Source organism: Delphinus delphis, chromosome 18, assembly GCF_949987515.2.
Source record: "Delphinus delphis chromosome 18, mDelDel1.2, whole genome shotgun sequence".
Lineage (NCBI taxonomy): Eukaryota > Metazoa > Chordata > Mammalia > Artiodactyla > Delphinidae > Delphinus > Delphinus delphis.
In genome coordinates, this window is record NC_082700.1 from 60,946,433 (window position 1) to 60,960,771 (window position 14,339).

General features: G+C 35.3%; 1 protein-coding gene across 4 annotated transcripts in view; it reads left to right on the forward strand.

Annotated features, from left to right (window-relative positions):
• GPC5 (glypican 5) overlaps positions 1-14,339 on the forward strand; it is a 1,355,126-nt gene that overhangs the window by 416,466 nt on the left and 924,321 nt on the right. The window lies entirely within an intron of this gene.

Consider the following 14,339-nt stretch of genomic DNA (forward strand, 5'->3'; position numbering starts at 1 on the left):
TAGGTTATCTTTAGCAAAATAAATGTAGGAACTATAAACTATGGTTGAAAATGAGTACAATTTTGTTTAAATTTTACTTTTAAGTAACGTTAAGTACCATTACAACGTTAAACAGTAGTGCATTAAAATTAAGTGACGATTAAAGAATAAAACATTTAAAGGTGATAAAATACCCAGAGGTTTCAAGTTAAACAGAAGTGTATTGGGAAAGGATATTTGGAATGACTCTTTTGAACATTTGTTTCTGGGATTCTGAAATCAAAGCTATCAACACAAATTACATCAAACACATCTCTACAGTTCCGTTTTGTCTTAATTTTCAAATAAAATGTCAATGAATTGTTTGGATATTACTTTGTTTGCCAAACATGGAAAGTATCCAAACAAGTTTTTAAAAGTTTTCTTCTGCCTATCTTTGTTTTCTACTTTCTCTTAAATGAGAATGCAGCCCGTGGACAAATAGTACTATGAATTTAAACAATTAAATGAAAACTTTTGGTGACCATCAATTTGCGTAGACATTAACTTAGCTAATGCACCAGTTTTTTGGTATAAATACCTACAATAAGAAGGAAGTGGAGAGAAGATAATGGAAAAAAAAAAAAGTAAAGATAAAAGCCTCACCTTTAAGAAGGTTCTCTTAGAGTCACCTCTAGTTTTTCTTAGAAGTTGTAACTTCATTCCACTAAAATCACATTTTCTTCAAAACTTTTGGATTTTCTAAAATTGTAACTATTTTAGGACTCCATGGCAAGAAACATCAGGTAACATCTGTTACTCATTCAAATATTCTTGCTTTTCCTTACTTTCTTTTTCTTCTTTTCTTTCCCCATTTTTCTCTACCCTCCCCTACCCTCTCTTTCTGTCTCTTCTTCTATTTTTCTGTCTCCTGAGACTTTCTTTCTCTTCATCCCGTTCTTACTCCACATACTATATAATTTTTTGTGTGTGTGTGTGCGGTACACGGACCTCTCACTGTTGCAGCCTCTCCCGTTGCGGAGCACAGGCTCCGGACGCGCAGGCTCAGCGGCCATGGCTCACGGGCCCAGCCGCTCTGTGGCATGTGGGATCTTCCCAGACTGGGGCACGAACCTGTGTTCCCTGCATCGATAGGCGGACTCTCAACCACTGTGCCACCAGGGAAGCCCCATACCATATAATTTTAATTGACCTCAAATTTATGCTAATACTCTTAAGTTCACAAATAAGAATATTCAAATGATTAAGATATTTAAGTATCACAGTCAGTTGATTAAAAGATAAAAGGAATACAATTTCTCAGAAAGGACGAGGAACTAAATTCAAACAATAAATTTCTGTCAATTTTGACAATATACACTTTCAAATTAAAATGTAATTCCTAAATTCACTTGTTTGTTGAAGTTGCCTTCTACATTTCCTCTGAAAAATAATGAATTCTATATCTGACCTTAAATGTGCTTGAAACATTTATTTTTTAGCTCTATTTTCAGAAACTGCCAGCTTTCACTACTGACTGAACGTGTCATCATTGGAACACTCCTGCTGAGGTAGCTGTTCTCAGATTCTCTTTCAGACCCAGATCTACCCCGTCCCAGGGGAAAGAGGGCATCATCTCACCTTGCAATTGGTGTTTGCTTGAACTTTGAACTCCCAGACTTGTTATAGAAAAGACAAAGGAAGTGGCTGTCCAGAGTAGATTACCAAGTGTAGAAATGATGTCAGTTCAGCATTTCCCTCTGTGTCACAGCACAAAAAATAAAAGAGTGAAGTTAAAAAATAAAAAGTGGGGTGTTAAACATAATTTAGAAATTCTAATAAAGATTTAAGGACACATGAATCCACATATGTTATCTAAAGTGTCATTTTCAGTGACCTTGCTCATGTCACAAAAAAGCAATGATTTTAGTTTCATTTTGATTTAGCCAAATTTAAATCTATTTAACAGTTCTCAAAATTAAACTAGAGTGATTCAACAATGTAAATTCGCATGTGTTGTGGATGATTTAGAAGTTCAAGTAAATTATTTAAATGAGGAAAAATAATTCAAAACTTAGTTCAAAAAATTCAGGTAGTTCAGATCAAACATTCTTAATTTTTTTTAAAAGAACAAAAAATTTATATAGCATTTCAAAGAAAATGGGTTTTCCCATTAGAAATGCTGTTTAGTAAATACTATTCATGTATCTGTAATATTCAAAGTAAAGTCATAATTTTCAAAAAGGCAAAATAGCTAAATTTCCAAATGTCATTGCTGGTGAATCTTGTCCTCGCAAATGAGCTATCTGGTTAAAGCAGTATGGGAAATACTTATTGATTTACAGATACAGGAAAATGGTATATTTAAACTATTGTATTGAAATCAGGGTGATATTTTTCAAGGAATCACTCTTTTTTGAGGTCATGTAGAAGAGCAGTCTGCAAGGGAGTCTGAAAAAGAGCAGTCACTGAGAAGGGAGGACAGAAAAGTATGCTGTACCACAGGGAGAAGAATTAGAAAGGAAGGACTAAGCTACCATGTTCAAAATAGGAAGATGAGATGACCAGAGAGGCGAAGTGAGAAAGTGACCATAGGATTTGACAACATGGAGATCATTAGAAACTCTGAAAAGTATCAATTTTGGATGATTTATGTGATAGAAATTTAATAAAGGGAGCTGAGAGTAATATGAGGTTAAAAAATCGGAGACAAGAAATTTGACTGGGGGGCTTCCCCGGTGGCGCAGTGGTTGGGAGTCCGCCTGCCGATGCAGGGGATATGGGTTCGTGCCCCGGTCTGGGAAGATCATGCCGCGGAGCGGCTGGGCCCGTGAGCTGTGGCCGCTGAGCCTGTGCGTCCGGAGCCTGTGCTCCGCAACGGGGGAGGCCACAACAGTGAGAGGCCCGCGTACCGCAAAAAAAAAAGAAAAAAGAAATTTGGATGGAACCCAAAAATGAGGAGAGATTGGAGATAGATGTAGGGTATCTATGTTTAATTACTCTTTTTGTTTATGGGGAAGATACTAATGTCAGCTTCTCCGGTCAATGACCAAGAGATGGATGAAGCAAAGCAGAGAGGCTCTAAGATAAGGAACAAGCTCCTTGATATGACTAAAGGCATTGGCCTTAGAGAGGAGGAAAGACATTTTCTTTATGGAGGAAAGAAAAAGATCAATGTGGCTACCGGTAGATATGGGAAACTGTCTAGGGACAGTGTTTCTCTCCACCAGATAATATAATCTCTTTATTTGGAGGTTATAAATTATTTTCTTACACAAAGCCAGTACTCCAGAAGAAAGATAAATGTTCCATACTACCCCAATAGCTTATGAAAATTACTTTTGATAAATTAGGTTTTGATTTTTTAAATTTATTATCCAATATATTTGCCTTTCTTTGTCACTGCTGCTATTCTGGAAACTTGCACATTTTCTTTTACATTATCATTGAGATTTCAATTTTGGTACCTCTAATACCTCTTTATCAAAACAGTGAAGCCCAAGTGTTGATTTAATTATCATAATATTAGTATAGCATGACTTACTGAGAACGTTTTTTGTGTTTTTTTTAACCTTTTTGATGCTCCCATTGATAAAGACTGTATATGAAGAGTTATATGGCCTAAAACACTACATCAAATACTCATATTTACCAAGGTAAATTGAATATCCGTTTTCGCTTTTTCATACTATCACTGAAGATAAAGCACTCCCTTATTCACTATATAGTGTGAAATGCTTCAAGAACAAGAGAATGGTTCATTAGCAAAGGGGTAGATAAAACTACTTATTCAGTGACAGCAATTTCTATCCTGAGCCTTAATTTATCACTCCTGAGGGTTTTCTACAGGAGTGAAACATGATGAAATAGTATTTAAAATATTAGAAAGTGTGGAGAGAAGCTCAACCACCTTAAGCTTTTATGAAATTATCATAGTACTGCACTATAAGGGCTAGCCTCCCTCTTTATGATTATAATTGTGATTAAGTGTATGTATTACTCAAAAGCATAAGACATATTTATAGTGTAGTTAATTTTACCCATACTAACAGGGTGCTTTTCATGAACCTTTAGGAAACAATGAGTAAGTTTTCTCATCACTTGGAGTCTTTATACTAGAGATACACATTCTGAAAAACTGTGTAATAAAGATACAATCGATGTGCTTGCATTAAGAGTTTAGGAAACAAGTATCCATAATATACAGGATGAAATTAATATTGTTAGTATATTTGAATGAATTTTCTTTTGGCTTCATGCTTAACCAATTATGTTTGAAGAACCCAGTCTTGATTAATTTATTTAAATTGACCAGTGTACCATTTGGAAAGAAATATAAATTTACCTAAGTTAGAATATATGGCAATAAAGCATGGTAGAGTCTTTTAAACTTAAGACATATGATGGATGTATAGTTTGTAGCTTTATTTTTGGCTCAGAGTGACAAATTACAAGGTTGTACTCCAATGTTCTGAAGTCTGTATAGATTTAATATCTTAATTCCTTTGGTATTTGTGCAATCTCATGTCTTTAATTCAGTTTTTTTCTTCAGTCACTTTCGTCTAGATTTTACATGTCTAACATGATTTGTTTTTGTAAATATGTCTACTCTTTTACACAGTAATGGGATGAGGTAGAAATAAATGCACTACCATGATTCTACAGAGTTAGTACAGAGCCAAAAGCTTTTTTTTCTTGCCAATAATAGGAAGCCTGCTTAAGGTGTTTCTTGGAAAGAATAAGAAGGGTAAAGAATGAACGTAAAGTTCCAGTAGCATAGGGTAAAAGAATAAATAGATCGGAGAAGGCGAGATTATGGTAGAAAAAAGAAATCAGAATTGGTTGTTGTGACCGTTTACCTTTGAAATGTAAGAACATTGATAATACCATAGGAGAGAGGTTGCCAAGGTGTGGGTGAAGTCACTTCATCTCTCTGGGAACTATTTCCCTTTTCTGTAGAAATGGAAGGGTTAAACCAGATGATGGTTAAGGTGCCTCCCTTCTAGCTGTAAAATTCTGTTGTTGTAATTGGTACCTTAGCTGTGGTTCCAAGTGTAGTTGGTTAAGAGTGAAATAGCAAAGTATATGTGAGATACCTCAAAATATAGGGAGAAAAAAGACCTGGTGAATCATATCATTGAAATAAATGTATTAGTAAGGGTTTCCACAATCAGGGTTAACATTAAAGTTCAAGAAATCAAACATACCTTATGACAGGCTTGGAAACATTTAGGACAAGATTCACATTAAACAGTAAATGGAAAGTAAGCATTCTTTTTTTATTCTTGTTTTCTTTTTTAATCAGCACAAAAATAAAACATATTTATATATTCATTTTTGTTTACTTATCAGAAATATGGGTATAGAACCTGCACAATTTTTTTCAAAATATTATAAGCAAGAGAATGAGGATTTTAATATGTGTATGTCTATCTATCAATCAGCACATATGTATATTATATTGTATATTGGAATATATGATGTATATATACAGATATCAGTCCATGAGCATTACCTTGTTAAAGTTGATTTATTTCTCACAGTAACCATATAACACATACAGTATAGCTTGCCTAATGTCCATGCAGATTAATATTGATGGAGAAGAATATGGTTACTGATCGTTCTATAGCCTATATTCCTTACCATTATGATTTATTGATATGGTTAGCTTATATTCAGTACAGGAAAAAAAGTCAATAATAAACCTGGTAAGTAATATTTGGTGGATACTTCATTGGTGTTTAATAGAAAAGGTCCATGGAATCAGGAAATGGGATGCCTCCAGCCAAAGATTCACATTTCCTGATTCCAAAATATATTACAAAGTTGTATTAATCAAAACAATATGGTACTGGCATAAAAACAGTAAACACCTAGATCAATGGAATGAAATAGAGAGCCCAGAAATTAACCCATACATGCACAATCGATTGATCTTTAGCAAGAGTGCCAAGAATACAAAAAAGGGAAAGGATAGGCTCTTCAATAAATGATGCTGGGGAAACTGGATATACACATGCAAAAGAATGAAATTGGATCTACATCTTATACCAACACAAAAATCAACTTAAAATGGGTTAAAGGCTTAAATGTCAGGCCTGAAACCATAAAATGCCTACAGAAGAATATAGGGAAAAGACTCCTTGACATTGGTCTTGGCAATGATTTTTTTGGATATGATGCCAAAAGTACAGGTGATAAAAACAAAAATAAACAAGTGGAACTACATTAAACTAAAAAGCTTCTGTGAACTAAAGGAAACCATCAAGAGAATGAAAAGGCAACATATTGAATAGGAGAAAAAATTTGCAAATCATGTATCTGATAAGGGGTTAATATTCAAAATATATAAGGAACTCCTACAACTCAATAGCAAAAAACAAATAACCTGATTAAACACTGAGCAAAGGACCTGAATAGACATTTTTCTAAAGTAGACGTACTAATGGTCAGTAGAGATATGAAAAGTTGCTCAACGTCATTAATCATCAGGGAAATGCAAATCAAAACCACAATGAGATATCACTTCACACCTGTTAGGATGGCTATTTAAGAACAACAACAAAAAAGTGTTGATGAGGATGTCAGGGAAAAGGAACTCTGGTGCACTGTTGGTAGGAATGTAAATTGATTCAGCCATTAGGGAAAACAGCATGGAGGTTCCTCAAAAAATTAAAGCTAGGACAATCTTACTTCTAGGTATTTATCCAAAGGAATTGAGTTTAGGATGCTGAAGAATTATCTAGCTGCACTCTGACGTTCATTGCCACATTACTTACATTAGCCGAGGTATGGAAGCAACCAAAATGCCCATGGATGGATGAATGTATAAAGAAAATGTGATATATACATGCAGTGGAATATTATTTAGACTTTAAAAAGGAGAGAATCCTGCCATTTACAACAACATGGATGAACGTGGAGGAAATTACAGAAAGACAAAAACTGTATGATCTCATTTATATGTGGACTCTAAAATAGTCAAATTTGGGAATTCTCTGGTGGTCCAGTGGTTAGGACTCTACTTCCACTGTAGGGGGCATGGGTTCGATCCCTGGTTGGGGAACTATGATCCGTGAGCCACGTGGCATGACCATAAAAAAAAAGAAAAGTCAAAATCATAAGAGGAGAGAGTAGAATGGTGATTGGCAGGGGCTGGGAGAGGGGAAAATGGGGCAGTGATGGTCAAAGTGTGCCAAGTTTTATTTATGTAAGGTAAATAAATTCTGGAAATCTACTATACAATATAGGGCCTATAGCTAACAATACTATATTGTGTACTTAAAAGTTTCTAAGAGGGTAGGTCTTATGTTGTATTCTTACCACACACACAAATAATAATAAAGGGGACAGGAGGAAACTTTGTGAAGTCGTGAATATGTGTACGGCTGGATGGTGGTGATAGTTTCAAAGGTGTAAACTTATCTCCAAACTCATCAAGTTGTGTACATTAAATATTAAATATGTGCTTTTTTTACATGTATATTACAACTCAAGAAAAAAAGAAAAGAGCTGTGGAAGAAAGATACTAAGAAATTCATTTTTCTTTTAGGGTTTTTTTGTGAGAAAACATTCCCAACTTGATATTCTTATAAATGCCAGAGAAATCACTCATTTGTAAAGAGGGACAAAAAAGGAAACTAAATGATCATTGTACTTATAAAATCAGCAAATAATTAAGAAAATAAAATTACAAATGGTTTCAAGATATTGATTTGTTAATCCACAATCACTATTATTTTATAGTTTATTTTATACCAAAAGGTGGGCAAATAGGTGCAGCATTTTCTTTTATGTTAATAAATTACAGATTCATTTCAAATGTCTTTCTTTTGAAAATGATTTGCAATTGGCATAGACAGTCTAGAAAATTTTGAATCATTTAAGAAAGCATTACAATTTCTCCAAATTCAGTCTCCACTGTTTGGTGTGTTTCCTTCCCGTGTTTCTAGGAAGCATTTTGCACAGTGATTAAAAACATGGACTCCTTAGCCAGACTGGCCTTAAATTCAAACTCACCAAATTGGGGCAAGTTATTCAATGTCTCTGTGCCTCAGTGTATTCACATTTTATAGGTGAATACTAATGTTATCCACATCCCTGTGTTCTCATGTGGATTAAATGAGATTAAATGCGCAAACTACCTGAAGCCCTGTCTGGAACATAGTAAAACACAACACAGGTAGGGTGAGACCTGTCCTGTGACTCTAGGACATTCCCAATTTAGACCTCTTGTCCTAAACTATTTATTAGTAGCCATTTTTTCACTTAGTAATGGCCTGGATGTCCAATAAATGTTATGGTCACCATATACGTGAAAATGTGTTATTAATTATTCTAAGCATAATTTTCATATGGCTGTGGTAATATTATATAAACAATTTTAATATTGCTTTTGTCACTTAACATAGTATAGCCAGAATTTCTCCAAGTCAACTTTTTATAAATAACTTTATAAATAATTTTTAATGTTTGTATGTGATTCCTCAGAATGAATGTGCCGTAATTTGCTGATGTATACTTCAATTATTTTTAATTTTGCCCACCAAAATAATGCCGTGATGAATTTCTTTCTCCTGGTATTTGGACTACTCTTCTGTGGATTTACTCACCGTGGTAAAATTTAAATTACTGAGTCAAAAGTAATAAACATTTGTTAGGATTTTGTTAATGGTTTATATCTGCTGCCATGGAGAATTTCAGAGTATAGCTTAAGCAAGAAAAAAAGGCAACCAAACTCTGTTTGTCCAGACTTTTGCTGAAACTGCATTTCAGGGTTGACATTACATAGACACTTAGGTTGATTCTTTCATTTGACCTTTATGTGCTGACTGCCCTTCTTATCTTGTGTTGGCAATAATATTCAAGTTTTTCATCTGCTTGGTATTCTTACACCGTATCATAGCTGTCATTTTGTGCTAATTTTCCATAAATTATCTAGCAAAAACAAACCACTCAATAACAAAGAATGAATTGAGTGTACGCTCCTTTGACTTATGATTTCTGGAGCTGGAGATCTCCTGTGGCTAAAGGAAAATATTCAACACGTCAGTGTTATGTCAAACATCAGTTCTGAAATTATTGGGTAATCTCAAATCTCCAAGTGTGTTGCTGTGGGTTCCAAGAGATTTGCGGGGTTGTTTTAAAGGAAATAGAAAATGTCAGACTTGTGTCTCCAAGGTTTGGTCTCCTGAGTAATGTATGGTATGTGTCCTTTATCGGATGCCCTTTTGTCTGCATAAAGTAGAAATATTCAGTCTGTGTCAGGAATCTTTACTCTCCTAGTGGATTCTAATTAGCCTTGACAATTTCATATCTTCCCTTGGTTTGCATTTTCCAAGAACAGTAACCTTTGTTTTTGTAGCTCCCCTTAGCATACAATAAGGTTCTTTTTAATGGTAATTGATATTTTATAGTGCCACTAAATAGGTATGTTAAAGGGGCTACCTTATTTTCAAAAAGAACTGAGATTTTGGAAAACTTCAGATGTAGTGGATTGGTAACTGCAGGGGTTGCTGCTGCTTAATTTCCTCGGATTTTTTTCAGTAATAAATTTGTATTTCATTTAATCATATTTTTTTAAATGTTTTTCCTCAGGTAAGAGTTCTGTTTGTTCCCAGTTCTTTCATTTTGAAGGGTTAAATTCACTGTTTCTAAGGCACTCTCTAATTTGTCTTGCAACTTTTCTCTCTCTTCTTGAATCACGTTCTCTAGGATTTCAGTTTTTTTTAACTTTTTATTTCGAAGCAATTATAGACTCACAAGAAGTTACAAACAAAATACAGATAGACCCTCACATACCCACTACCCAGTTTCCCCCAAAGAGGACATTTTATATAATTGCAGCACATTATCTAAACCAGGCAGTTGATATTGGCATAATAAAACTCACTAGATGAGCTAGTTCCTCAGGATTTTGTATTATTTTGAAGCAGTTTATGTAAACTTCTATCTGCGGGAAATGTTCTTATAAGAAATAACTGACCTTATTTCAAAAGTATTATTCTCAGTATTTTTTCCCTTTGATTCTGTGTATCTCTTTTATATCTATGATTAGAGAAAAATGAAGCATTCTAAAAATGAATAGTTTTTAATTCTTTTTTAGATCAAAATAATAGTACTAATATTTATTAAAATGCTTATTGTTGGCAGTATACATATATAGTTTCACTTAGTACTCAAGGCACCCTGAAAATTAGACCACATCACTGATATTTTAGACATTAAGGCACTTAAGGTTCAAGAAAAGTTAATAAATAACCAAATTCGTGTTGTGAGTTAAGACTAAAATAGGACTCAGAGTCAATCTTTGTGATGATGAGATTCAATCTTTGGGATGAACAGTTTGAGATTTTTCTATACAATCGTATTGAGTTTTTTGGGTAGGTAATATAACCCACATAATTTCTACTTTTAAAAATATAATGAAAATTTCTTTGCCGTCTTAAATATAATCCATTTTTCATCTTCAGTGGAGACCTGAAAGAAAAATATTTGTCATGGTACACAAATTTTTTTTTTTTTGCGGTACGCGGGCCTCTCACTGTTGTGGCCTCTCCCGTTGCGGAGCACAGGCTCCGGACGTGCAGGCTCAGCGGCCATGGCTTACGGGCCCAGCCACTCCGCGGCATGTGGGATCTTCCTGGACCGGGGCACGAACCCATGTCCCCTGCAGGTGGACTCTCAACCACTGCGCCGCCAGGGAAGCCTACAAATTTTTGAATATACGTATTAAAAAATCTTATACATTAGATGGTCAAATTATATTTTTAATCTTTTAATCTATTTAATCAGTTATAACTGAGAGACATGCTAATTCTATCGCAATTAAATATCTTCCAATTATAATTTTATCTGTAATTATACATTCATGTATCATTAATACTTTTTGCCTCATAAATGTTCATGGTATGTAACTCATTGAATAAAGAATTATTGCTGCTATACCTTTAATGACTATCTTGACTTGTATTATTGATATTTTAATTTTTTCCTGTGAACATTTCCACTTAAATTCTACTTTATCTGAAATCGAAGTGTTTTGATTTTTATTTTTCTCGTGGATTATTTCTTTTATTATTTTTCTCATGGATTCTTTAGGTTAGGAAATTCTAGCAGGATTCATCTGGGTGATTCTTCTGCTCCCGTGTCATTAACTAGGGTGATTCAGTTGTGCTCAGCTGGCAAACAAGTCAATGCGGAAGGTCCACGCCTTTTTTCCTATGTCTTGTAAATTGGTGGGTGTGGCTTAGCTGAGAGGGACTCTTCACTAGAGGACCTCCACATGGCTTATATATGGCTTCTCCATCATGGTGGTATCAGTGTGGTTGAACTCCTCATATGGTAGCTGGGTTCCCAGAGACTGAGCTTTCCAAGGGAACCAGGCAGAAGTGTATGGGCTTTTACTATCTAGCCTTAGAAGTCCATAAAATTACTTGCCGTACTCTCCTGGTTATAGCAGTAACAAGCATGACCAGATGAAGGGAAGGAAACACAGATCCATCTCTTGATGAGAAGAATGTCAGCCTGTTTTGATGCCATGTTTAAAACTGCCAGACATGGCAATTATATATCTGGTGGAAGGCATTTGAGGAAAGACTTGAAAGAGATGAGGAGAAGCTGTGCTTTACTGAGAAAAATGCATCCAGAGAGAACACAGCTTGTGCAGTAACCCTGAATCAGGAGCCTGTGGACTTATTCATAGAGTACCATCATGGAAGCCAGTGTGGTTGAAGCATAATGAAGGAGAGGAAGAGTATTAGTAGATGGTGTCGGAGAAACAAAGGATAAGAGGCAGATTGTGGAGAGAGGGCCTTGTAGGCCAGTGTAAGGACTTTGGAATTCCCTCTGACTGAGATGGGATCTATTGAAATGTCTTAAGTAGAGAAGTGGCATGATCTGAATTACTTTTAATAAGATCTCTCTGGCTCTTGGGTAAAGAAAAGGTGAAGGGGATCAAGGTGAAGCTGGGAGTCCAGGAGGGACATAATAAGATAAGGAAAAAGGCATATATGGTCTAGACTAGAATGATCATGTTGGAAATGGTCACTAGTATTCTGAATCTGGACACTTTCAGTAGAGCCTACAGGAATGTTTAATGCTATCTCTTGAGTTCACTCAATGTTAGATGGGGGATGTAGAATGCTTTTCCTTCCCTTTGCCCCTAACAATCCTCAATATCTAGTATTATAACTAGGAGTACGAAATATCATTGCATTTATTAAATACTTATTTTCTTTTGAAATTTTACTTTAATCATAATTTTGTGGTAAACAATTATAAAACATGTAAAATGAACTTTAATTGGATCAGTTGTCTCCTTTCAGGATTTTGGATTCACAACTTCCTGCTTCTTGAAAGTTTAATTTTGATAATTTTTCCCCAATATGTACCGATATGTCCTTGAGCAAATTATTTTTGGAAGGACAGATCAGTGGGATATATAGAGATGTCATCCCTTTGCATTCAACCTTGATACAGAATCTGAGAGATATGATGTTTTTGGTCATATTCTTATTAAAGTCTCCACGTCTTCTAATATATTCACACAGCCGAAGAAAGGTCTAAAGTAAACCTGATATAGTTTATTTTTAACTAACGTTTTTTTCTATATATATATATTAGTCGGATATTTTCTTTATTTTTGCAGTTTTGGGGTTTGGCTCATTTCTGTCTACATATGGGTAAGTCTTCACTGTTTTCCCACCACAACCACTAGAATCCGGTTAGTTCTTTTCTTCTTCATATTAAGTTATAGCTTTGATTATTGTTTCATATCAAGTTACTCTTGTTTCTTTCTCAGGTTCACAAATTATTCTTGAGTCAGAACTCCCATCTCTGGCATTCCATCTACCATCTTTTCTGTCATCATGTTCTGCCTTTCTCTTTCCCCCTGGGCCCTGATTCAACTGCTGCTTGAACTTTTCAGTGCATCTGTTTTGTTCTCCACAGATCCCATTGTGGATGGAAATTGTGCTATTGCATTTTAGTTTTCATATAAACCTCCTAATCTCACCCATCTCCCATTTTGTCATTTAGGCCCATTTTGTCATTATAACTTTCAGCTCCCGTTTCATAAATGACCTGTCTTTCTACCTACTCTTCATAGTTTAAGTAGTTTAAAGCAATTTTCTAAATATTTCTTCTTGTTCAACAGTAAAATCATTTTTAGGGGTATTCTTTCCCTAAGTCTTCAACATGATATTCCCTTTCTTGTTTTCGCAGGTTGATTTTTAGTTGTGTGTGTGTTTTCTGTTATGTTTTCCCCATTCTCTTTACCTAGAAGGTAGTAATATTTATCTAAAATCAGGTTTTTGAATAAAAAATAAATAGCCACATTTACATCTCACTTACCTTTGAGATGATGGCTGAGCTTCTTTTTAATTCTAAACTGGAGGAGAGTAGGTTGATATGCACATCCCCTCAGTAGCCAGCAAGCATCTATTGGAATAGCTCAGCTAGGCTAAGGTGCATACCTGTCCTGTGCTGTCTCGTTCAAGGCACAAGACGCATTGCAATGTTCAGCACACGTGTAGAGTGGGGGACAAGGATGAGTACTGTTTGTAAATGATATACGTTACTGATTTCTGGGTGGGGATTCTAAAGAAAGGCTGTATTTTATTTTGAAATTAATTTTAAATAGCCCGTTGGTATGGCGCAGGTCACGTGTTTATCAGGAATTTCTTGATTTGCTTTATATTCTCTCCATTGTTCCTAAACTTCGTGAAAATCTTTTTGTACTAAATAGCAAAGTTGTAATGTGGGAAAAGGAAGGGAAAATAGGAAAAGAGGCTGAATTCTTGCTAGGGGGAGCGAGATCAGGGAGGGGGCAGCAGCAGAGGGAGCGAAGATGCTGGGAAGCCTATGTGATTAAGACCCGAATCACTTGGGTTATAAATCGCTTCAGGTACCCAGGCTCCTCTGTTGCTTCACCCAACAAGGCTTTTCTTGAGGGAAATATTCTCCAGGTCCTGGCAGAATCTTGCTGCATCTTGTTCTTTTATTGTAGCTTCAGTCTCTCAAGGAGTCTATATTAGGCCCCTCAGAAAAACAGGACTGGGGCTGTAGGAGAACAACTGCTGCTTCTCAGGGCTCCTGCAGGAATGACTCAGCGACAGGCTAGGGAGAGCCAACTGCCATCTTACCAGATTTTATATAGAGGAAATTCTTCCCTCCTGTGAAGTAAAATATGGATAGGAAGGTTTACCTTAATTGTTTTTACAGTTAGTTTACATATTGAGTGTCAGTTTTAGGATTTAGTGTTTATGTTGTTTGTTCTGTTTTACTCATTTATTTTTATTTCTAATGAGACCTTGGATGAGACTCCATTAAAAAGTGCTATTCAGAAACTATTTAAAACTGGACCACATCAGCATTAA